Consider the following 23,673-nt stretch of genomic DNA (forward strand, 5'->3'; position numbering starts at 1 on the left):
TTGAGGCCTGCGATATACCTGCTTCCACAAAATACTGATTAATGGGATTGATATACCTGCTTCCACCAAATATTGATTGAGGCCTGCGATATACCTGCTTCCACAAAATACTAAATAAGGGGTTTGATATACCTGCTTTTACAAAATACTGATTGAGATCTGGGATGTACTTGCTTCCGCAAAATACTGATTAAGGGGTTCGGTATACCCGTTTCCACCAAATATTGATTGAGGCCTGCGATATACCTGCTTCAACAAAATTCTGATTAAGGGGTTTGATATACCTGCTTCCACAAAATACTGATTCAGGGCTATGATATACCTGCTTCCACAAAATATTGATTTAAGGGGTTCGATATACCTGTTTCCACCAAATATTGTTTGAGGCCTGTGATATACCTGCTTCCATAAAATACTGTTAAAGGGGTTTAATAATATCTGCTTCCACAAAATACTGATTGAGAGCTGCGATATATCTGCTTTCACAAAATACTGATAAATGGGTTCGATATACCTGTTTCCACCAAATATAAATTGAGGGCTGCGATATACCTTCTTCCACAAAATACTGATCAAGAGGATTGATATACCTGCTTCTACCAAACATTGATTGAGGCCTGCGATATACCTGCTTTCACAAAATACTGATTAAGGGGATTGATATACCTGCTTCTACCAAACATTGATTGAGGCCTGCGATATACCTGCTTTCACAAAATACTGATTAAGGGGTTTGATGTAGCTGCTTTCACAAAATACTAGTTGAGGGCTGCGATATACCTGCTTCACCAAAATTCTGATTGAGGGCTACGATACACCTGCTTCAACAAAATACGAATTTAGGGGTTTTATATACCTTTTTCTACCAAATATTAATTGAGGCCTGCGATATACCTGCTTCCACAAACTACTAATTAAGGGGTTTGATATACCTGCTTCCATAAAATACTGATTGAGGGCTGCGATATACTTGCTTCCACAAAATACTGATTAAGGGGTTTGATATACCAGCTTCCACAAAATACTGATTGAGGGCTAAGATATACCTGATTCCCCAAAATACTGATTAAGGGGTTCAATATACCTGCTTCCACATAATACTGATTAAGGGGTTTGATATACCTGATTTTACTAAATACTGATTGAGCGCTGCGATATGCCTGATTCCACAAAATACTGATTAAGGGTTCGATATACCTGCCTCCACCAAATATTGATTGAGGCCTGCGATATACCTGCTTCCACAAAATATTGATTAAGGGGTTTGATATACCTGCTTTTGCCAAATATTGATTGAGGCCTGCGATATACCTGCCTCCACAAAATACAAAATAAGGGGTTTGATATACCTACTTCCACCAAATACTGATTGAGGGCTGCGATATACCTACATCCACAAAATAGTGATTAAGGGGATTGATATGCCTGCTTCAGCAAAATACTGATTGAGGCCTGTAATATACCTGCTTCCACAAAATACTGTTTAAGGGGTTAGATATAACTGCTTCTACAAAATACTGATTGAGAGCTGCGATATACCTGCTTCCACAAAAAACTGCTTTTGGGGATTTGTATACCTACTTCCACCAAATATTGATTGAGACCTGTGAGATACCTGCTTCCACAAAATACTGATTGAGGGCTATGATATACCGGCTTCCACAAAATTCTGATTAAGGGGTTCAATATACCTGTTTCTACCAAATATTAATTGAGTCCTGCGATGTACCTGCTTCCACAAAATACTGATTAAGGGGTTTGATATACCTGTTTCTACAAAATACTGATTGAGGACTGCGACATACCTGCTTCCACAAAATACTGAATAAGGGGTTTCATATACCTGCTTCCAATAAATATTGATTGAGGCCTGCGATATACCTGCTTCCACAAAATACTAAATAAGGGGTTTGATATACCTGCTTTTACAAAATACTGATTGAGATCTGGGATGTACTTGCTTCCACAAAATACTGATTAAGGGGTTCGATATACCCGTTTCCACCAAATATTGATTGAGGCCTGCGATATACCTGCTTCAACAAAATTCTGATTAAGGGGTTTGATATACCTGCTTCCACAAAATACTGATTCAGGTCTATGATATACCTGGTTCCACAAAATATTGATTAAGGGGTTCGATATACCTGTTTACACCAAATATTGTTTGAGGCCTGCGATATACTTGCTTCCATAAAATACTGTTAAAGGGGTTTAATAATCTCTGCTTCCACAAAATACTGATTGAGGGTTGCGATATATCTGCTTTCACAAAATACTGATAAATGGGTTCGATATACCTGTTTCCACCAAATATTAATTGAGGGCTGCGAAATACCTGCTTCCACAAAATACTGATTAAGGGCATTGATATGCCTGCTTCCACCAAATACTGATTGAGGGCTACAATATACCTACTTCCACAAAATACTGATTAAGAGGATTGATATACCTTCTTCCACAAAATTCTGATAAAGGCGATTGATATACCTGCTTCCACCACATATTGATTGAGGCCTGCGAGATACCTGCTTCGACAAAATACTGATTAAGGGCTACGATACACCTGCTTTTATGAAATACTGATTAAGGGGTTTGATATACCTATTTCCACGAAATACTGATTTAGGGCTACGATATACCTGCTTCCACAAAATACTGATTAAGGGGTTTGATATACCTATTTTTGCCAACTATTGATTGAGGCGTGCGATAAACCTGCTTCCACAAAATACTGATTAAGGGTTTGATATACCTGTTTCTACCAAATATTGATTGAGGCCTGCGATATACCTGCTCTCACAAATACTGCTTTACTCTAGGGAATTAGGCACAGGGTCATTTTTAAAATGACAGGCAGAGGAAGAGGCAGGCCTTTCCGCAGGGTTGGTAGGGGTCGGGCAGGTTCACCAGGCCGGAGCCTAAGTGGGAAGTTGGAGAAGGTGCGTGTGATTACTTCAAAGGATGCACCATAATTGGTTTAGTGGTTCATTCAGCCTTCCGCTTCTGCAACCTCCTCATCCTCTGTATCTGCACCCTCCTCACTTTCTGCTGTGTGCACCCCCAAAGACACCACCATTACCACCACCATAGCCCCTCCACTCAAGTCAGAGGAATTATTTTCCTATCCATTTCCAGACCTTACCTATGCACAGCCATTCTTGACATCGGATGAGGAAGAGGAGGTAGTAACGGCCGCCACCCTGCGGTCTGACGACAGTACCCAGCTCAGCCTAAGGAGGGAGGTCCCTGCGGTTGCTGCCTACTCCGAGATCTCAGAGGTCAGTCGTGGTGAAGGTGACGATGATGACGTGTCAATGGACGTCACGTGGGTACCCACAAGAGAGAAAGAGGAGGGCAGTTCAGAAGAAGAGACGGAGCAGCAGAGAGGGAGGAGAATGAGGAGAAGCAGGCAGAGCTTGCAGGGCACAGGAGGCAAAAAGCAGATTGAAAATGGATCTGGAGCGAGCCATCCACCATGCATGGTCACCTTTGGCATTCCCAGGATGCCCGTACATGGCTCCGCAGTGTGGGCTTTTTTTTACGTGTTAGCTGCTTACAATAGTGTTGCCATCTGCAGCCTGTGCTGTCAATGCACAAATCGCGGTAAGCCCAACCCTCAACTAGGGATGACCGCCTTCAGAAGGCACCTGGCCTCCCATCACCGAGCCCAGTGGGAGCAATGCCGTCACAACCCACAAAGCCACACTCCCGGTGCTCCACGTCCTGCCTCTTCTCCTTCTCCTCCCATTTGTACTCCACTCCATCTTCCACCGTGCTGTCGTAGAGTCATCTGGCAGAAGGCAGGCTTCCGTGGCCCAAATGTTCGAGCGTAAAAAGTTGATGACGCCGGATAACCCTCTTGCCCAACGGCTGACCGCTGGCTTGCTGGAACTGCTACCCTGCCAACTACTCCTATATAAACTGGTGGACTCTGAGGCTTTTAGAAAATTTGTTGCCATTGGCACACCGCAATGGAAGGTCCCTGGAAGGAAATATTTCTCCCAGAAGGGCATCCCAGAGCTATATGGCCACATTCAGCGGCAAGTGAATATATCTCTGGCAAACAGTGTCGGTGCCAAGATACATCTGACCACAGACACGTGGTTTAGCAAACACGGGCAGGGAAGGTACATACTTTTACTGCCCCCTGTATGAACCTTCTGACGGTCGTCAAACATGTAACCCGTGACTCCCGTGTGGATTTGGTGTTACCGCCACGGATTGCATGCAGGCCTGCCTCGTCTTCTCCTCCTACTCCATCCTCCATCACCTCCTTTGCTGACTCCTCCTTTTCCACTGCTAACGCCTCTTCCGCTGCACCCCCCAAGCTCTCCAGAACCTATTCAACGTGCCAGGTGAGACGTTGCCATGGTGTGCTGTGGCTGTTGTGCCTGGAAGCCAAGAGCCACACCGGTCCTACACTTTTTTCAGCTCTGCAGTCGCAGGCTGATCAGTGGCTAACCCCGCTCAATTTGACGGTTGGTAAAGTGGTGTGCGACAACGGTGCCAATCTGCTGAGTGTGCTGAAACAGGGCAAAATCACACACGTGTCGTGCATGGCACATGTCCTGAACTTAGTCGTGCAGCAATTCGTTGCCAAATACCCGGAGTCCAGGACGTCTTGCGGCAGGCAAGGAAAATCTCTGGCCATTTTAGAAGATCTTACACGGCCATGGCTGACGTTCAGACATCTGACGTTCAGACATCTGATTTGTGACAGCCTGACGTGCTGGTACTCCACCTTGTATATACTTGATATGCTGCTCCAGCAGCAATGTGCCGTTAACGACTACCTGTGCGAACTCTGCAGCAGGACAGGTTCTGGGGAGCTTGGTTTCTTTTCACCGTGCCAGTGGCTGCTCATGTGCGACGCATGCAGACTTCTGCAGCCATTTGATGAGATCAACAAACTGGTCAGTTGCAGCGAGGGCGCCATCAGTGACATCGTACCCTACGCCTTCTTTCTGGAGCGTGCATTGCGTCGCTTCACTGATCAAGCCATCGAGGAGCAGCAGCTGGAAGATGAGGAAGTCGCAATGCTGAATGAATTTCCAGGGGGGGCTACTCCATCTGATACAAGTCAGCAGGAGTCTGAAGAGGAGTCAGAGGAGGATGGTGGCTGGAGGGAGGAGGACATGGCGGACATGTTAGCAGCATCACAGAGGGCTGGCAGAATGCAGCATTTCCAGGCCTTGCTGCGAGACATGCTGCTGTTGCAGGCGCTGGCAGAGGAATTTCCACCCACAGTACCAATCCTACCGTGCCTGCAAGAAGAGGGCGGTTTGAAGAGGTTTTGGTTACTTCGGATTTGAGATCATTCTTGCAACCAACCCATCGACAGCCTCTGGATCCATCCTCAGGGAATGCTTAGACCGGCAGGTGTTCGACTACATCAGGTTAACGGCCGATGTGCAAGCTCTGAGAAGCGAGGAACCCCTGGACTACTGGGCGTGCAGGCTTCACCTGTGGCCAGAGCTGGCACAATTTGCCATGGAACTCTTGGCTTGCCCCTCGTCGAGTGTGCTGTCTGAAAGGACGTTCAGCGCAGCAGGGGGGATCATGACCGAAAAGCCTAGCTCACGACAGTGTGGACTACCTCACATTTCTAAAAATTAATGAGGCATGGATCTCAGAGGAATTCAACACCTGTGATGGCCACGTGTAATTGAATTTCCTCATGCCAGCCCACACATATCTGCCACCACCCAGAACAAAGAATGATCCTTGTCTTATGTATATACAGTGGCATAAAAGGCCTTTTCTGTTAGGTGAATTCCACATTTTTGGGGCCTCTACTCTAGTGGCCTACAGTAAAAATTTTATCCAGTGATCGCCTAATGTACCTCCAGCCACATAATCACATATTCTTTTCTGTCAGGTGAATGCCTACTTTTTGGGGCCTGTACTGACCTACAGTAAAAATTTTAAACAGTCATCTATTACTACAAACGTGGGACATATTTTTTATAAATTATCTGATAAAAGTTAAGTTTTAGTAGGATAACAAATCAGTGATACAGTTAATTGTTCCTACAACATTTGTATCTCAGACCATTACTGTGAATTGTGACCGCCTAATGTACCTCCAGCCACATAATCACAAGTTCTTTTCTGTCAGGTGAATACCTAATTTTTGGGGCCTGTACTGGCCAATGGTAAATTTTTTAGCAAGTGACTGCCTAATATAGCTCCAGCCACATAATCACAAGTTCTTTTCTGTCAGGTAAATGCCTAATTTTTGGGGCCTGCACTAGCCTACAGTAAAATTTTTAGCCAGTGACCGCCTAATGTACCTTCAGCCACATAATCACAAGTTCTTTTCTGTCAGGTAAATGCCTAATTTTTGGGGCCTGTACTGGCCTACAGTAAAAAAAAAATCCGGTGACCGCCTAATGTACCTCTATCTACATAATCAAAAGTTCTTTTCTGTCAGGTGAATGCCTAGTTTTTGGGGCCTGTACTCCAGTGGCCTACAGTAAAATTTGTATCCAGTGACCACCTAATGTACCTCCAGTCACATCATCACAAGTACTTTTCTGTCAGGTGAATGCCTAATTTTTGGGGCCTGTACTCCCGTGGCCTAAAATAAAATCTCTGTAGGCTCCGGCAGGGCACATTTTTGAGAGTTTCCCTTTAAGATGCATAAAAATGGCCCGTGATTAAAATACATATTTTTTGTGGGAAGTTTTGCCAATGATTCCCCTCTGGTATGTCACTGTCCATGTTGTGGGACTATTTGTGCACTTCTAGTACGTATTTGGTGGCTGCAAATATGACCTGAAGGTTTTTCAGGTTTGACTGCCTTTAAAGTCAATGGGGCCCGCTGAGAACGCGCGGTTCACGAACATTTGATCGCGAACGCACGTTCGCGAACAGTCCCGGCCTATGTCCATCCATCACTAGTAGATAAATAGATGGGCCTATTCAGGGTGATGATCTATTCTGAGGTATAGGAGGATACTGTGGCATAGGAGGACTATGTCAGCCAAAATATTGACAGAATAGGTAACTTTCAGTCAATATCTGAAAACAATTGATGATGTGGAAGGTTTAAAGGTGCAACCACTTGGAAAAGGTAGGGAATGTGATTTTTTTTTTTTCCAGATCACTATATGCTCTGTTGCAATCTGTTCAAAGAGCTAAAACATTTGAAAGGGTTATACAAGAAAATACAAGAAAAAGATGAGCACTATTGTATTTCTAGCACCAGACCTATACGTGAACAGCTAATCGGCAGGTTGTCGGACCTCTTCCTGATGATAGATCATTACTAGTGTTGGGCGAGCATGCTCGACTGAACACCATTTTCACTCGAGCATCGCGATGCTCAGCACAACGCTGTGTTCGGCCGAACACCGTGTGTGCTCGAGCGCGGTGCTAGAGTCTCCTCCTCGCATGTTTGTTGGCTGCTACACAGCCAATAAACATGTGGGGAAGTACTGGCCCTCACTGTGATGTTGTAGCCATGTTGGTTACTGGCATTACAGTGATTGGCTGGCCAGAATGGGTCATCAGGTGCTATATAGCACCCGATGACACGTGGTTCGGCTCAGTCTTAGTCAGGGATAACTGCAGCAGAAGGGACAGATAGTGTAGGCACAGGAATTGTTTAGTGTTGAAAGGTGTTAGAGACCCAAAAGTCCTTTTAAGGACTATTGTGTTTTCTGGCTGCAATGTATATTATTAGTGCAACCTGCACTAAATTGTGTGCAATTGTTTGGCCGCTGCTGACAGTGACACAACCTCTGCTATATCTGTTGTGTTACATTAGCTCATCCTAAATATCTGTGACATTCAGTCAAATTTTTTCACCACTGATGACAGCGACATTACCTGAGCTACATCTAATGTATAACATTTGCGTATCCTAAATATCTGTCACATTCAGTTTAAGCCTGGGTCCACAATCAGTGTCTGCGGGTCACCCCACTGCCTCCTCTTCCCCTGTGTTACGTGCTGGCCAATCCCCTGTCCAAGACGCATGCCCGGATGCTTCCCGCCCTGCACCTGGACCTTCGCAAGCACGATCAGCTAGCACATCCACTTCTGTGTCCCAGCACAGCATACAGATGTCCATACCCCAGGCCTTTGAAAGAAAGCGCAAATACCCAGCTACCCACCCACAGGCCATAGCACTAAATGTGCACCTTTCCAAATTGCTGGCCCTGGAAATGTTGCCATATAGGCTTGTGGACACTGAGGCTTTCCGCAGCCTGATAGCGGTGGCCGTCCCTCATTACTCAGTCTCCAGCCGCCACTATTTTTCAAGGTGTGCCGTCCCAGCATTACACTAGCATGTGCCCTGTAACATCACCCGTGCCCTGACCAACGCGGTTATTGGGAAGGTCCACTTAACGACTGACACATGGACAAGTGCTTTTGGCCAGGGACGCTACACTTCTCTGACGGCACACTGGGTGAACGTTGTGGAGGCCGGGAGCGAATCATAACCTGGGATGGCACAGGTGCTACGGACGCAAAGGATTGCAGGCCCTACTTTCATCAGGATTTCCGACACCAACTACATTAGTGGCTGTAACACACCCTTCTCCTTCTCCACCTCCTCCTCCACTTCCACCTCTGAATTCTCATCTTGCAGCACCAGTCAGCCATCAGCCAGTAGCTGGAAGCAGTGTAGCACTGAAGTGGGGAAGTGGCAACAGGCCATGCTGAAACTAATTTGCTTAGGTGACAAACAGCACACCGCCACAGAGCCGTGACAGGGTATTAGGGACCAGACTGAGCTGTGGCTCTCGCCACTCAACCTACAACCAGGCATGGTTGTGTCTGATAATGGCCGTAACTTGGTGGCGGCTTTGGAGCTCGGCAAGCTAACACACATCCCATGTCTAGCCCACGTTGTAAAACTTAGGGCTCTTTCACACTTGCGTTGTCCGGATCCGTCGTGCACTCAATTTGCCGGAGGTGCCCGCCGGATCCGGAAAAACGCAAGTGAACTGAAAGCATTTGAAGACGGATCAGTCTTCAAAATGCGTTCAGTGTTACTATGGCAGCCAGGACGCTATTAAAGTCCTGGTTGCCGCAGTAGTAGTGGGGAGCGGGGGAGCAGTATACTTACAGTCCGTGCGGCTCCCGGGGCGCTCCAGAATGACGTCAGAGCGCCCCATGCGCATGGATGACGTCATCCATGTGATCACGTCATCCATGCGCGTGGGGCGCCCTGACGTCACTCTGGAGCACCCGGGGAGCCGCACGGACGGTAAGTATACTGCTCTCCCGCTCCCCACTACACTTTACCATGGCTGCCAGGACTTTAGCGTCCTTGCAGCCATGGTAACCATTCAGAAAAAGCGAAACGTCGGATCGGGCAATGCGCCGAAACGACGTTTAGCTTAAGGCCGGATCCGGATTAATGCCTTTCAATGGGCATTAATTCCGGATCCGGCCTTGCGGCAAGTGTTCAGGATTTTTGGCCGGAGCAAAAAGCGCAGCATGCTGTGGTATTTTCTCCGGCCAAAAAACGTTCCGGTCCAGAACTGAAGACATCCTGATGCATCCTAAACGGATTTCTCTCCATTCAGAATGCATTGGGATAATCCTGATCAGGATTCTTCTGGCATAGAGCCCCGACGACGGAACTCTATGCCGGAAGAAAAATACGCAAGTGTGAAAGAGCCCTTAGTGGTTCAGTGGTTTCTCAAAACCTACCCCAATTTGCCTGAGCTACTGGTGAAGGTGCGCTGCGTGTGTGCCCATTTCCGAAAGTCATCTACAGCTGCCACCAGTTTGGCAACACTGCAGCAGCGCTTGCAATTGCCAGCTCACCGACTGTTCCACATGTTGGCCAGGCTTTGTGAGCAGCAGAGGGCAGTAGTGGAATACTAGCTGCAACACGTCACCTTTCCAGTCAGCTTCCACTTTCACTAGCGATGAGTGGGCATAGATGTATGACCTCTGTGAAGTTTTACGCAACTTTGAGGAATCAACACAGATGGTGAGCGGCGATGCTGCTATTATCAGCGTAACCAACCCACTTCTGTGTCTACTGAAACGCTTGCTGCTCACAATGAAGGCAGACGCTTTGCATGTGGAAGAAGTGGAAATGGGGGAAGACAGTACACAGGGTGATAGCCAGACCACCCTCAGTTCGTCTTCTCAGTGCAAATTGGATGATGATGATGACGAGGAGGAGGAGGAGACGTTACCTCCGCTACAGAGGGTAGTACCCATAGCAGATTTATTCCATCTGTTCAGCGTGGATGGGCCGAAGATGATGTAGAGATTGAGAGTCATCCTCCTGATGAGGACAGCGAAGTCTTGTCTGTTGGGACTCTGGCACACATGGCTGACTTTATGTTATGCTGCCTTTCCCATGACCCTCGCGTTATACGCATTTTGGCCAACACCGATTACTGGTTGTTCCCCATTCTCGACCCCCGCTACAAAGAGAACTTCTCATCTCCTATTCCTGTGGTGGAGAGGACTAGCAAAATGGTGCAATACCAGAAGGTCCTTGTAGAAAAATTGCTCCAAACATTTCCAGCTGACAACGCTGGCGGCAGAGTACGTAGTTCCTTGTGCAACCGAGGAGGGGAACACACAGCAGTTCCAACAGAGGCATGGCAACACTCTCCAAGGCCCAGGACAGTTTCACGACACCCCGCCAGCACCCTCACCCTGATGTACGGCCTAGTGTCACAAGGAGGGAAACGTTTTGAAAGATGGTGAAGGATTACGTAGCAGACCGTGTCAGCGTCCTCAGTGATTCCTCTTTGTCTTACAAATATTGGGTGTCCAAGCTGGACAAGTGACACGAACTGGCAATCTACGCCTTGGAGATGATGGCCTGCCCTGCCGCAAGCGTTTTTGTCAGAGTGGCTATTTAGTACTGCTGGGGGCATAATAACTGATAAGCACATCCGCCTGTCAACTGAAAATGCTGACAGGTTGACTCTTATCAAAATGAACAAGGCCTGGGTGCCCCTGACTTCTCTACTCCACCAGAGGAAAGCGGCTGAACATAAAGGCACTTTAAATGTGGCTTTTATGGTGTATTGAATACACTGTATTCCCATGCACCCCTTCCACCACAAAAAAGGTTATATGGTTCAATCTTCGTTTCTCCTCCTCCTCCATCAGATTAACATGCTTATTAGGCTGCTCTCGCTCCTAATGTTTTAGAGGGTCAGCTCAGCAGCAGGCCCTCGCCACTAATGTTTTAGATGGTCAGATCAGCAGCAGGCCCTCGCCCCTAATGTTTTAGAGGGTCAGCTTAGCAGCAGACCCTCACCTCTAATGTTTTAGATGGTCAGATCAGGAGCAGGCCCTCGCCCCTAATGTTTTAGAGGGTCAGCTCAGCAGCAGACCCTCACCTCTAATATTTTAGAGGGTCAGATCAGCAACATGGCCCTCGCCCGTAATGTTTTAGAGGGTCAGCTCAGCAGCAGACCCTTAGCCCTAATGTTTTAGAGGGTCACCAGCAGGCCATCAATCATCATTTTTCAAGGGTGTGTATGATGCCCTCCTTTATGTGTAATAACGTGTGTATTGGAGTGTCGGTTCCTTGTAATTTTTGGCAGCCCTTTCACGTAGTGCATAGGCTTTATGAGTGTAGGAGTCCCACTACCTGAACAATTGTACCACAATGTGAATGAGGCCCTCCTTTATGTGATATAGAGGTTGTATTGGATTGCCTCTTCCTTGATATTTTTGGCAGCACTTGCACTTTATATACAAGTAAATAAACAGGAAAGAATGTTTCCTAACAATTTTTCCTCTAAAATCGATTTTATCTTTGGTTTTGTGCGTATTATTGTCAGTCTGTAGAAGTGGCGTACTACTCAGACAACATCGTTCCCAGCAGCGACCTGGCAGTCCAAGATGCATCCAGACATCCTCCCCATGCTGTTCCCAAAATATTTCAGTGGTGTTTACATCAATTTCTGACCTTTTCCTGTGAACCAGACACCCTCCCCTCTTCAGAGCAGGGTGTGCCTGGTTTAATGCTCGGGTTCTCCCATTGACTTCTATTGTGCTAGGGTGCTCTGTAGAGCACCCAAGCATCCCAAAGTGTTCTACTCGAGCACCCCGAGCACTTTGGTACTCGATCAACACTAATCATTACTTAATAAGAGCTGAACAACCCCTTTTTTTATTTTGGCTTGATATTTTGGGGTCTTAGGAATCAAGGTCTAGTTTTTAAGAGTCATGGTCTCAACAATATCTTCAAATTGCAGTGGTTGTACATGAATAAGTTACTACTGGAACTTGAGGAACCAGTGTATAGTAAGATTTTACCAACTTTCATTGGACAGCATATTACTTGAAGTGTTCCCTATTGAAAAGTAGGCTTGACTATATTCCATACACAAATTTCCTAGTACACATAGGCTTATTCAGCATTCAGGGTAAAACATGGCACAATATACCATCAACCAGTCAGTATGCTACCGGAGGTCTTTTAGTTTTTGCGTTTTCATTTTTCTGCCCTATTTTCCGTGAGCCATAACTTTTTTATTTTTCCAGTCACATAGCTGTATGAGGGCTTATATTTTGCGGGACACGTTGTACTTTCTAATGCCCCATTAATTATGGCATACAATGTTGTGGGAAGTGGTAAAAAAATGCATTTCCTCCACCGTTTTACGGGTTTGGTTCCCACTGCGTTTTGTTTACGGAAAAACTGACCCATGCCCTTCATTCTCTGGATCAGTACAATTACAACTATACCATATATGTATAGGTTCGTTATGTCTAAATAGTGTAAAAATTAATTTAAACTTTGAGAATTTTTTTTTTATATCACCATATTCTGACCCCCATAACTTTTTATACTTATGTCTACTGAGCTGTTTAGGGGCTCATTTTTTTGCGGAGCAATCTGTACTTTTAATTGATACCATTTTGGAGTATGTGTGACTTTTTGATCACATTTTATTACTTTTTTGGGTAAGAGAAGCAATGAAAAAATGGCAAATTGGCCATTTTGACAATTTTTTTCGTTACACCATTCGCCGTATTGGAATTTTTTTTTCTATTTTAATAGTATGGGCATTTTTGGTCGTGGTGATACCCATGATGTTTATATTTATTGTTATTTAGGTATTTATTTTTTAATTATACAGAAAGGGGGTTGATTTATACTTTTATATAATTATTTTTTTTATATTTTTTCCATTTATTTTATTTTTTGTGATCATTATGTCCTCATAGGATTTTTTAACATTTAAAAAAAAAAAATTTGGTCATTATTGCTCATTTCTTATCCTGGCCTACCATGTGGTGGCCAAAATTAGAATTGCAGTTTGAATACTGTTAGCCTACTCAGTAAGGCTACCAGTATTCAGCACAACTACCTATGCCCGGATTGGACACACGGGGCATAGGTAGGAAGCTTGCACTTCCGTTTTTTTTTCGCATTTAGGTGCCGTGATCTCACTTGATCATGGCATCTAAAGCATTTAATTACCGCGATCGGCATTATTGCTGGTCACGGTAATTAGCCGCAGGACGCCTGCTGCAGGTGCGAGCGGTCGTCATGTTTACACATCACACCTAAGGGTTAAAGTGGTTCTCTTCTAAACAAAACAGATGCAAATATTATAACATACAAAAAAACACCACTCAACCATCCAATTCCCTGGAGATTTACAGCTGATGCACCAATGGTTCCTCTAGTCTTTGTTCACAGGTGGATGGCACATGACAACTGACTTGCTGCAGTGCTCACATGCTGGGTGCTTGGTAAACAAAGATCTGCAGGACCACTGGGTCATCAGCACTAGATTGGCAGGGCATTAGAGAGGTGAGTAGCGTTCATGTTTCTCTTTTGAAAATGAGCTCTTAACAAGCTCTGCTTCTTATGCCACCAGATATAAGGCAGCTATCCTATAAGTCAATGTTTGACCCTTTAAATAGGTCTTAAAACATGACTCGGATATTAAATAAGCCAGCACCTCATCTGCAGACAGCTGTTTTAGGGTGATTGCCCCTCACCAGTGCAGAGCAGAGAGTACTAGCTTAACTGGGTGAGAGGCCTAAATCAGAATTTTAGGAGTCCTATCTCTCCTTGGGGAGAGAGCGCCTTAATCAGCATGAGGAGACTTATAGGCCATACATGCTCCTCTGGAATTCTGAGACGAATGGGATGCAAATGAACTCTTAACCACTTAAGGACCACAGGTTTATACCCCCCTAGTGACCAGGCCCTTTTTTACAAATCGGCACTCCACAACTTTAGCGGTTTATTGCTCGGTCATGCAACTTACCACCCAAATGAATTTTACCTCCTTTTCTTCTCACTAATAGAGCTTTCATTTGGTGGTATTTCATTGCTGCTGACATTTTTACTTTTTTTGTTATTAATCGAAATTGACCGATTTTTTTGCAAAAAAATGAAATTTTTCACTTTCAGTTGTAAAATTTTGCAAAAAAAACGACATCCATATATACATTTTTCTCTAAATTTATTGTTCTACATGTCTTTGATAAAAAAAAAAATTTGGGGTAAAAAAAAAAAATGGTTTGGGTAAAAGTTATAGCGTTTACAAACTATGGTACAAAAATGTGAATTTCCGCTTTTTGAAGCAGCTCTGACTTTCTGAGCACCTGTCATGTTTCCTGAGGTTCTACAATGGCCAGAAAGTACAAACACCCCACAAATGACCCCATTTCGGAAAGTAGACACCCTAAGGTATTTGCTGATGGGCATAGTGAGTTCATAGAACTTTTTATTTTTTGTCACAAGTTAGCGGAAAATGATGATGATTTTTATTTATTTTTTCTTACAAAGTCTCATATTCCACTAACTTGTGACAAAAAATAAAAACTTCCATGAACTCACTATGCCCATCACGAAAAACCTGGGGGTGTCTTCTTTCCAAAATGGGGTCACTTGTGTGGTAGTTATACTGCCCTGGCATTTTAGGGGCCCAAATGCGTGCAAAGTAGTTTGAAATCAAAATCTGTAAAAAATGGCCGGTGAAATCCGAAAGGTGCTCTTTGGAATGAGGGCCCCTTTGCCCACCTAGGCTGCAAAAAAGTGTCACACATGTGGGATTGCCGTACTCAGGAGAAGTTGGGCAATGTTTTTTGGGGTGTCATTTTACATATACCCATGCTGGGTGAGAGAAATATCTTGGCAAAAGACAACTTTTCCCTTTTTTTTTATACAAAGTTGGCATTTGACCAAGATATTTATCTCACCCAGCATGGGTATATGTAAAATGACACCCCAAAACACATTGCCCAACTTCTCCTGAGTATGGCAATACCACATGTGTGACACTTTTTTGCAGCCTAGGTGGGCAAAGGGGCCCACATTCCAAAGAGCACCTTTAGGATTTCACAGGTCATTTTTTACACATTTTGATTTCAAACTACTTACCACACATTAGGGCCCCTAGAATGCCAGGGCAGTATAACTACCACACAAGTGACCCCATTTTGGAAAGAAGACACCCCAAGGTATTCCGTGAGGGGCATGGCGAGTTCCTAGAATTTTTAATTTTTTGTCACAAGTTAGCGGAAAATGATGTTTTTTTTTTTTTTTTTTTTCTTACAAAGTCTCATATTCCACTAACTTGTGACAAAAAATAAAAACTTCCATGAACTCACTATGCCCATCACGAAAAACCTGGGGGTGTCTTCTTTCCAAAATGGGGTCACTTGTGGGGTAGTTATACTGCCCTGGAATTTTAGGGGCCCGAATGCGTGAGAAGTAGTTTGAAATCAAAATCTGTAAAAAATGGCCGGTGAAATCCGAAAGGTGCTCTTTGGAATGTGGGCCACTTTGCCCGCCTAGGCTGCAAAAAAGTGTCACACATGTGGTATTGCCGTACTCAGGAGAAGTTGGGCAATGTGTTTTGGGGTGTCATTTTACATATACCCATGCTGGGTGAGATAAATATCTCGGCAAAAGACAACTTTTCCCATTTTTTTTATACAAAGTTGGCATTTGACCGAGATATTTACAGTTGCAAGAAAATGTATGTGAACCCTTTGGAATGATATGGATTTCTGCACAAATTGGTCATAAAATTTGATCTGATCTTCATCTAATTCACAACAATAGACAATCACAGTCTGCTTAAACTAATAACACACAAATATTTAAATGTTACCATGTTTTTATTGAACACACCATGTAAACATTCACAGTGCAGGTGGAAAAAGTATGTGAACCCTTGGATTTAATAACTGGTTGAACCTCCTTTGGCAACAATAACTTCAACCAAACGTTTCCTGTATTTGCAGATCAGATGTGCACAACGGTCAGGAGTAATTCTTCATTCCTCTTTACAGGACTGTTTCAGTTCAGCAATATTATTGGGATGTCTGGTGTGAATTGTTTTCTTGAGGTCATGCCACAGCATCTTAATCGGGTTGAGGTCAGGACTCTGACTGGGCCAATCCAGAAGGCGTATTTTCTTCTGTTTAAGCCATTCTGTTGTTTATTTACTTCTATGCTTTGGGTCGTTGTCCTGTTGCAACACCCATCTTCTGTTGAGCTTCAGCTGGTGGACAGATGGCCTTCAGTTCTCCTGCAAAATGTCTTGATAAACTTGGGAATTAATTTTTCCTTCGATGATAGCAATCCATCCAGGTCCTGATGCAGCAAAGCAGCCCCAAACCATGATGCCCCCACCACCATACTTCACAGTTGGGATGATGTTTTGATGTTGGTGTTGCTGTGCCTCTTTTTCTCCACACATAGTGTTGTGTGTTTCTTCCAAACAACTCAACTTTGGTTTCATCTGTCCATAGAATATTTTGCCAGTACTGCTGTGGAACATCTAGGTGCTCTTGTGCAAACTGTAAATGTGCAGCAATGTTTTTTTTGGACAGCAGTGGCTTCCTCTGTGGTATCCTCCCATGAAATCTATTCTTGTTTAGTGTTTTACGTATCGTAGATTCGCTAACAGGGATGTTAGCATATGCCGGAGACTTTTGTAAGTCTTTAGCTGACACTCTAGGATTCTTCTTCACCTCATTGAGCAGTCTGCGCTGTTCTCTTGCAGTCATCTTTACAGGACGGCCACTCCTAGGGAGAGTAGCAGCAGTGCTGAACTTTCTCCATTTATAGACAATTTGTCTTACCGTGGACTGATGAACAGCAAGGCTTTTGGAGATACTTTTATAACCCTTTCCAGCTTTATGCAAGTCAACAATTCTTAATCGTAGGTCTTCTGAGAGCTTTTTTGTGCGAGGCATCATTCACATCAGACAATGCTTCTTGTGAAAAGCAAACCCAGAACTGGTGTGTGTTTTTTATAGGGCAGGGCAGCTGTAACCAACACCTCCAATCTCATCTCATTGATTGGACTCGAGTTGGCTGACACCTCACTCCAATTAGCTCTTGGAGATGTCATTAGTCTAGGGGTTCACATACTTTTTCCACTTGCACTGTGAATGTTTACATGGCGTGTTTAATAAAAACATGGTAACATTTAATTATTTGTGTGTTATTAGTTTAAGCAGACTGTGATTGTCTATTGTTGTGACTTAGATGAAGATCAGATCACATTTTATGACCAATTTGTGCAGAAATCCATATCATTCCAAAGGGTTCACATACTTTTTCTTGCAACTGTATCTCACCCAGCATGGGTATATGTAAAATGACACCCCAAAACACATTCCCCAACTTCTCCTGAGTACGGCGATACCAGATGTGTGACACTTTTTTGCAGCCTAGATGCGCAAAGGGGCCCACATTCCTTTTAGGAGGGCATTTTTAGACATTTGGATCCCAGACTTCTTCTCACGCTTTAGGGCCCCTAAAATGCCAGGGCAGTATAAATACCCCACATGTGACCCCATTTTGGAAAGAACACACCACAAGGTATTCAATGAGGGGCATGGCGAGTTCATAGAAACTTTTTTTTTTTTTGCCACAAGTTAGCGGAAATTGATTTATTTTATTTTTTTCTCACAAAGTCTCCCTTTCCACTAACTTGGGACAAAAATTCCAATCTTTCATGGACTCAATATGCCCCTCAGCGAATACCTTGGGGTGTCTACTTTCCGAAATGGGGTCACATGTGGGGTATTTATACTGCCCTGGCATTTTAGGGGCCCTAAAGCATGAGAAGAAGTCTGGAATCTAAATGTCTAAAAATTTTTACGCATTTGGATTCCGTGAGGGATATGGTGAGTTCATGTGAGATTTTATTTTTTGACACAAGTTAGTGGAATATGAGACTTTGTAAGAAAAAAATTAATAATAATTTCCGCTAACTTGGGCCAAAAAAATGTCTGAATGGAGCCTTACAGGGGGGTGATCAATGACAGGGGGGTGATTAGGGGTGATCAGGGGTTAATAAGTGACAGGGGGGGGTGTAGTGTAGTGGTGTTTGGTGCTACTTATTACTGAGCTGCCTGTGTCCTCTGGTGGTCGATCCAAGCAAAAGGGACCACCAGAGGACCAGGTAGCAGGTATATTAGACGCTGTTATCAAAACAGCATCTAATATACCTGTTAGGGGTTAAAAAAAATCGCATCTCCAGCCTGCCAGCGAACGATCGCCGCTGGCAGGCTGGAGATCCACTCGCTTACCTTCCAATCCTGTGAACGCGCGCGCCTGTGTGCGCGCGTTCACAGGAAATCTCACGCGAGATGACGCCAATCGGCGTTAGTGTAGCCTGGGAGCGCCGCAGCAATGACGCCTTTCGGCGTTAGTGTGGCGGGAAGTGGTTAACAAGCTCTGCCTCTAATGCTACCAGATGTAAGGAAGCCATCCTATAAGTCAATGTTCGACCCTTTAAATCGGCCTTGAGACATGACTCAAGCCAGCACCCCATCTGCAGACAGCTGTGACCTGGTCCATGGAACCCATAGATTTTATTATGCCATAAGTGTGTCATCAGGTTAAGAAAAACAACATTTACTACTTGTAGAATTACTAGTATTACCACTTAGACCGTGTTCACATCACCGTTTAGCTTTCCGTTCTGTAAAAAGTACTCCCATTAAATATAACTAATTTCTGAAGAAAATTACACAAACTGATGCAAACTGACCATGACGCTCCGTTTTTTCCCATTCTTCTGACAGATCAGAACAGAAAGCTAAACGGTGATGTGAACCTGGCTTTAATGACTAGCTAGTTTTTTTCACTTTTTGCCTCTCTATATTTAAGCAGCCATGACTTTTTTTATTGGCATGGTTGTATAAGGCCTAGTTTTATTAGGTGCTGTTGAGGGTACATATAAAATACATTGTAATTTATATACTTTTTTGTGTTTCAAATACGGTAAAATGACATTTTTACATTGTTTTACTTTATTGTTTATACTGTACATATTTCCATATTTCACAATAAATAATCTGTAAAATGAGTTGTTCAGGTTATTTTGGTCGTGTGGATACCTAATAAATATAGTTTTTTGCTTTTATGCAAAGTATGCACAATAAAATGTATTTTATGAAAAATTAGAATACTCCTTTTTGCTAATACATATGCTCTGTGTCTCTCTACGGTTATTGCAACAGGATTACTGCACTTACAGTACCAGGGTCCTTTCTAGGTCCCCAAGGCTGACTGCAGATGGCTTACCAACCTTGGATCAGATTACTGGGACCCAATCAGAGAGAGAAATCCCCTTTCATCATGATCTGGTCACAGACTGTGGCAATCCAAGGGTTAACAGGTGTGATTGGAGCTACTTCCAGAGTTGCTAGTTACAGTTCATTTGTAGAATAGAGGTGCTCAAAGAAGCCCTCAGCAATCTCTAAAACAGCGTCAACAGTCAATGGGTGGTCCTTAAGGGGTTAAGATAGTATTACTCAGACCAGCATATATGCATCATTTACACACTGCTATTAAATCTTTTTAGTACAATTAAATATTCCTAGTCAAATTAGACATGCATCTCACACCCAGGAGAAACCCGCTTGATCTTCCTAACACTGCCAAATTATCAACTTTAAATCTAAATGCATCAGATTAATCATCAGCTTCTAAAATCACTAACTTCTATGTTAATTGTATCTTAAACTTGTGTTTAAACATAAATGTTCCCTACAGAATATTAATTAAATGTTAGATGTTTAAATAAGGCATAAGGGTCCAATGCAATGGGTTGGGATGCAGGCACAGAAAACATCAAATAAAGCTGTGTAATGATCAATTCACTTATTACTGTTTACATATCATATACTTTTAGAAAAGTATGAAAAAATATGAATTAAAGGGGAAATGGATATACAGAAAATGATGTTGGGCGTCAGCAAAAATCTGAAATCACCTCATTATTTTAGAGATTGACCAGGTTATGGTCTTTTATTCCGTTAGAGTTCCTGCTATCTACCACAGAGAAAACAATCATATACAATATTTTCTCTAGTATGTGTGACAGGGGATTCATGCATTAAAATAACTAGAGACAAAATGAAAAAATTCAGCTACAGAGAACTACATGAAATCTACCTTAAAATCACCTTCAGCCATTTCATAAAAAATTATAAGTGTGGACCAGATTCCATAACCATAAGGGTCACAGTACTCAATAGTGCATTAAAATCCCCTTGGACAATCAAAGATTCAAATAGTAAATACGCACTGCACTTTCAACGAACTCTGCATATTAGAAACTTTGTAACATATCTTATAGAAAAATGCTTCTTTATGGACTTATGATCCACTTCTTCTGCTCCTCCTGTGCAAATCATTTATCCTCAAGTCACAGCAAAAATCAGTCTTAAGAGACAAGATGGACTATTTGTTCACTGAGGGCTCAGGTTACAGCTGCTGGCCATAGAATTCTATAGAGAGGGGAGGAAGAGCTAATGTAGAGAGACAGAGGCAAAGACACACAAAGAAACTGCTGTTCCTTCTTGAAAGTTTGCTATCTCACTCCAACGTTGCGTTCACAGCAACACTGGACATAACTTCTGTATAATGTCTTCCATCCTGCTCTGTTTCTGAGAGTGTGCTACAAAAGAGACAGGGGACGAGGATCATCTCTGTGTGTTACGTATGGGAGAAATCAAAGCAGTTATTCTCCACTCTCTATCTCAGAGAGAGATAGAACCTGCACAAGAAAACTGGTGAAAAATGTAGAAGACAAATCATGAAATAAACAGATATAGTGTTATACCTCATATGCACACAATAGCCAAGTCACCGTCAAAGAGCATCTGTACCTACAGTTGCAAGAAAAAGTATGTGAACCCTTTGGAATTATATGGATTTCTGCACAAATTGGTCATAAAATGTGATCTGATCTTCATCTAAGTCACAACAATAGACAATCACAGTCTGCTTAAACTAATAACACACAAATAATTAAATGTTACCATGGTTTTACTAAACACGCCATGTAAACATTCACAGTGCAGGTGGAAAAAGTATGTGAACCCCTAGACTAATGACATCTCCAGGAGCTAATTGGAGTGAGGTGTCAGCCAACTCGAGTCCAATCAATGAGATGAGATTGGAGGTGTTGGTTACAGCTGCCCTGCCCTATAAAAAACACACACCAGTTCTGGGTTTGCTTTTCACAAGAAGCATTGCCTGATGTGAATGATGCCTCGCACAAAAAAGCTCTCAGAAGACCTACGATTAAGAATTGTTGACTTGCATAAAGCTGGAAAGGGTTATAAAAGTATCTCCAAAAGCCTTGCTGTTCATCAGTCCACGGTAAGACAAATTGTCTATAAATGGAGAAAGTTCAGCACTGCTGCTACTCTCCCTAGGAGTGGCCGTCCTGTAAAGATGACTGCAAGAGAACAGCGCAGACTGCTCAATGAGGTGAAGAAGAATCCTAGAGTGTCAGCTAAAGACTTACAAAAGTCTCCGGCATATGCTAACATCCCTGTTAGCGAATCTACGATACGTAAAACACTAAACAAGAATGGATTTCATGGGAGGATACCACAGAGGAAGCCACTGCTGTCCAAAAAAACATTGCTGCACATTTACAGTTTGCACAAGAGCACCTAGATGTTCCACAGCAGTACTGGCAAAATATTCTATGGACAGATGAAACCAAAGTTGAGTTGTTTGGAAGAAACACACAACACTATGTGTGGAGAAAAAGAGGCACAGCAACACCAACATCAAAACATCATCCCAACTGTGAAGTATGGTGGTGGGGGCATCATGGTTTGGGGCTGCTTTGCTGCATCAGGACCTGGATGGATTGCTATCATCGAAGGAAAAATTAATTCCCAAGTTTATTAAGACATTTTGCAGGAGAACTGAAGGCCATCTGTCCACCAGCTGAAGCTCAACAGAAGATGGGTGTTGCAACAGGACAACGACCCAAAGCATAGAAGTAAATAAACAACAGAATGGCTTAAACAGAAGAAAATACGCCTTCTGGATTGGCCAGTCAGAGTCCTGACCTCAACCCGATTAAGATGCTGTGGCATGACCTCAAGAAAGCAATTCACACCAGACATCCCAATAATATTGCTGAACTGAAACAGTCCTGTAAAGAGGAATGAAGAATTACTCCTGACCGTTGTGCACATCTGATCTGCAAATACAGGAAACGTTTGGTTGAAGTTATTGTTGCCAAAGGAGGTTCAACCAGTTATTAAATCCAAGGGTTCACATACTTTTTCCACCTGCACTGTGAATGTTTACATGGTGTGTTCAATAAAAACATGGTAACATTTAAATATTTGTGTGTTATTAGTTTAAGCAGACTGTGATTGTCTATTGTTGTGAATTAGATGAAGATCAGATCAAATTTTATGACCAATTTGTGCAGAAATCCATATCATTCCAAAGGGTTCACATACTTTTTCTTGCAACTGTATATATGAAACTGGCTGACCTGTTGCATGTGTGCTTGGCAGCTGAAGGCATCTGCATTGGTCCAATGTTCATTTGTGCCCACATTGCTCAGAAAATATAATTTAATATATGTAAATGAGCCTCTAGAAGCAACGGGGGTGTTGGGCTTACACCTAGAGAGCTCTCTCTACAACTTCTGCACCCTCTGCACTTTGATTAACAGGGCCAGCTGTGATGACGTTTTCACTGCCTGGCTCTGTCAAAGTGGATAGGTCATCAGTATCTGATCATGGGGGGGTCTGACCCCCAGGACCCCCACCAATCAGCTTCTCTCTGTTTTTCTGGAGCCTGTTATGTCATGTTCATCAGTCACATGGACATAGAAGTGAATGGGGCTGAGCTGCAATACCTGTCACGGTCGATCAGGTGACTAATGTCAGAAAATCAAGGAGATTGGCTGAGCGTGGAGGAATCTAACAGCCTCCTTGATTTCTCTTGATTCAGTGTTGAAAAGGGGTTAATGACCACTTCCTTTTTCTCAGCTGTTTCTCAGTGGTCATCGCTTCTACCCTTTATAGTCTGTCCCCACCCTTCTGACTTTGCGTTAGATAGCTTCATTTGGGTTTGGCTGAGCTGGTGCGAGTTTGTCTCTGTTGGTTGTTCCTGCTCGTCTGTCGCTACAGAAGTTAAGTGTGGTGTTTGTGTTTGTTATATTCTCTGTATGTATCTGGGCCAGAGACAGAGACTTCCATTCATACATCTGGGGAGGAATGGCGTTGTCTCTGGTCCTAACCTTTTTCCGGGCCTTATAGGAATATAAAGGCCTAGGTATCCTGCATATAAATATTCCTATCTTCAAGGTATATTCATATTGATGATAGTTAGGGCCGGATTAGGGTTGGTTAGGAGGTGACCTGTTTCTTCCCTAGTTTCCAGGCCCAGTTACTGTTCCCCTTCCCTCTTGT

This window comes from Bufo bufo, chromosome 9 (genome assembly GCF_905171765.1).
Source record: "Bufo bufo chromosome 9, aBufBuf1.1, whole genome shotgun sequence".
Classification (NCBI taxonomy): Eukaryota; Metazoa; Chordata; class Amphibia; order Anura; family Bufonidae; genus Bufo; species Bufo bufo.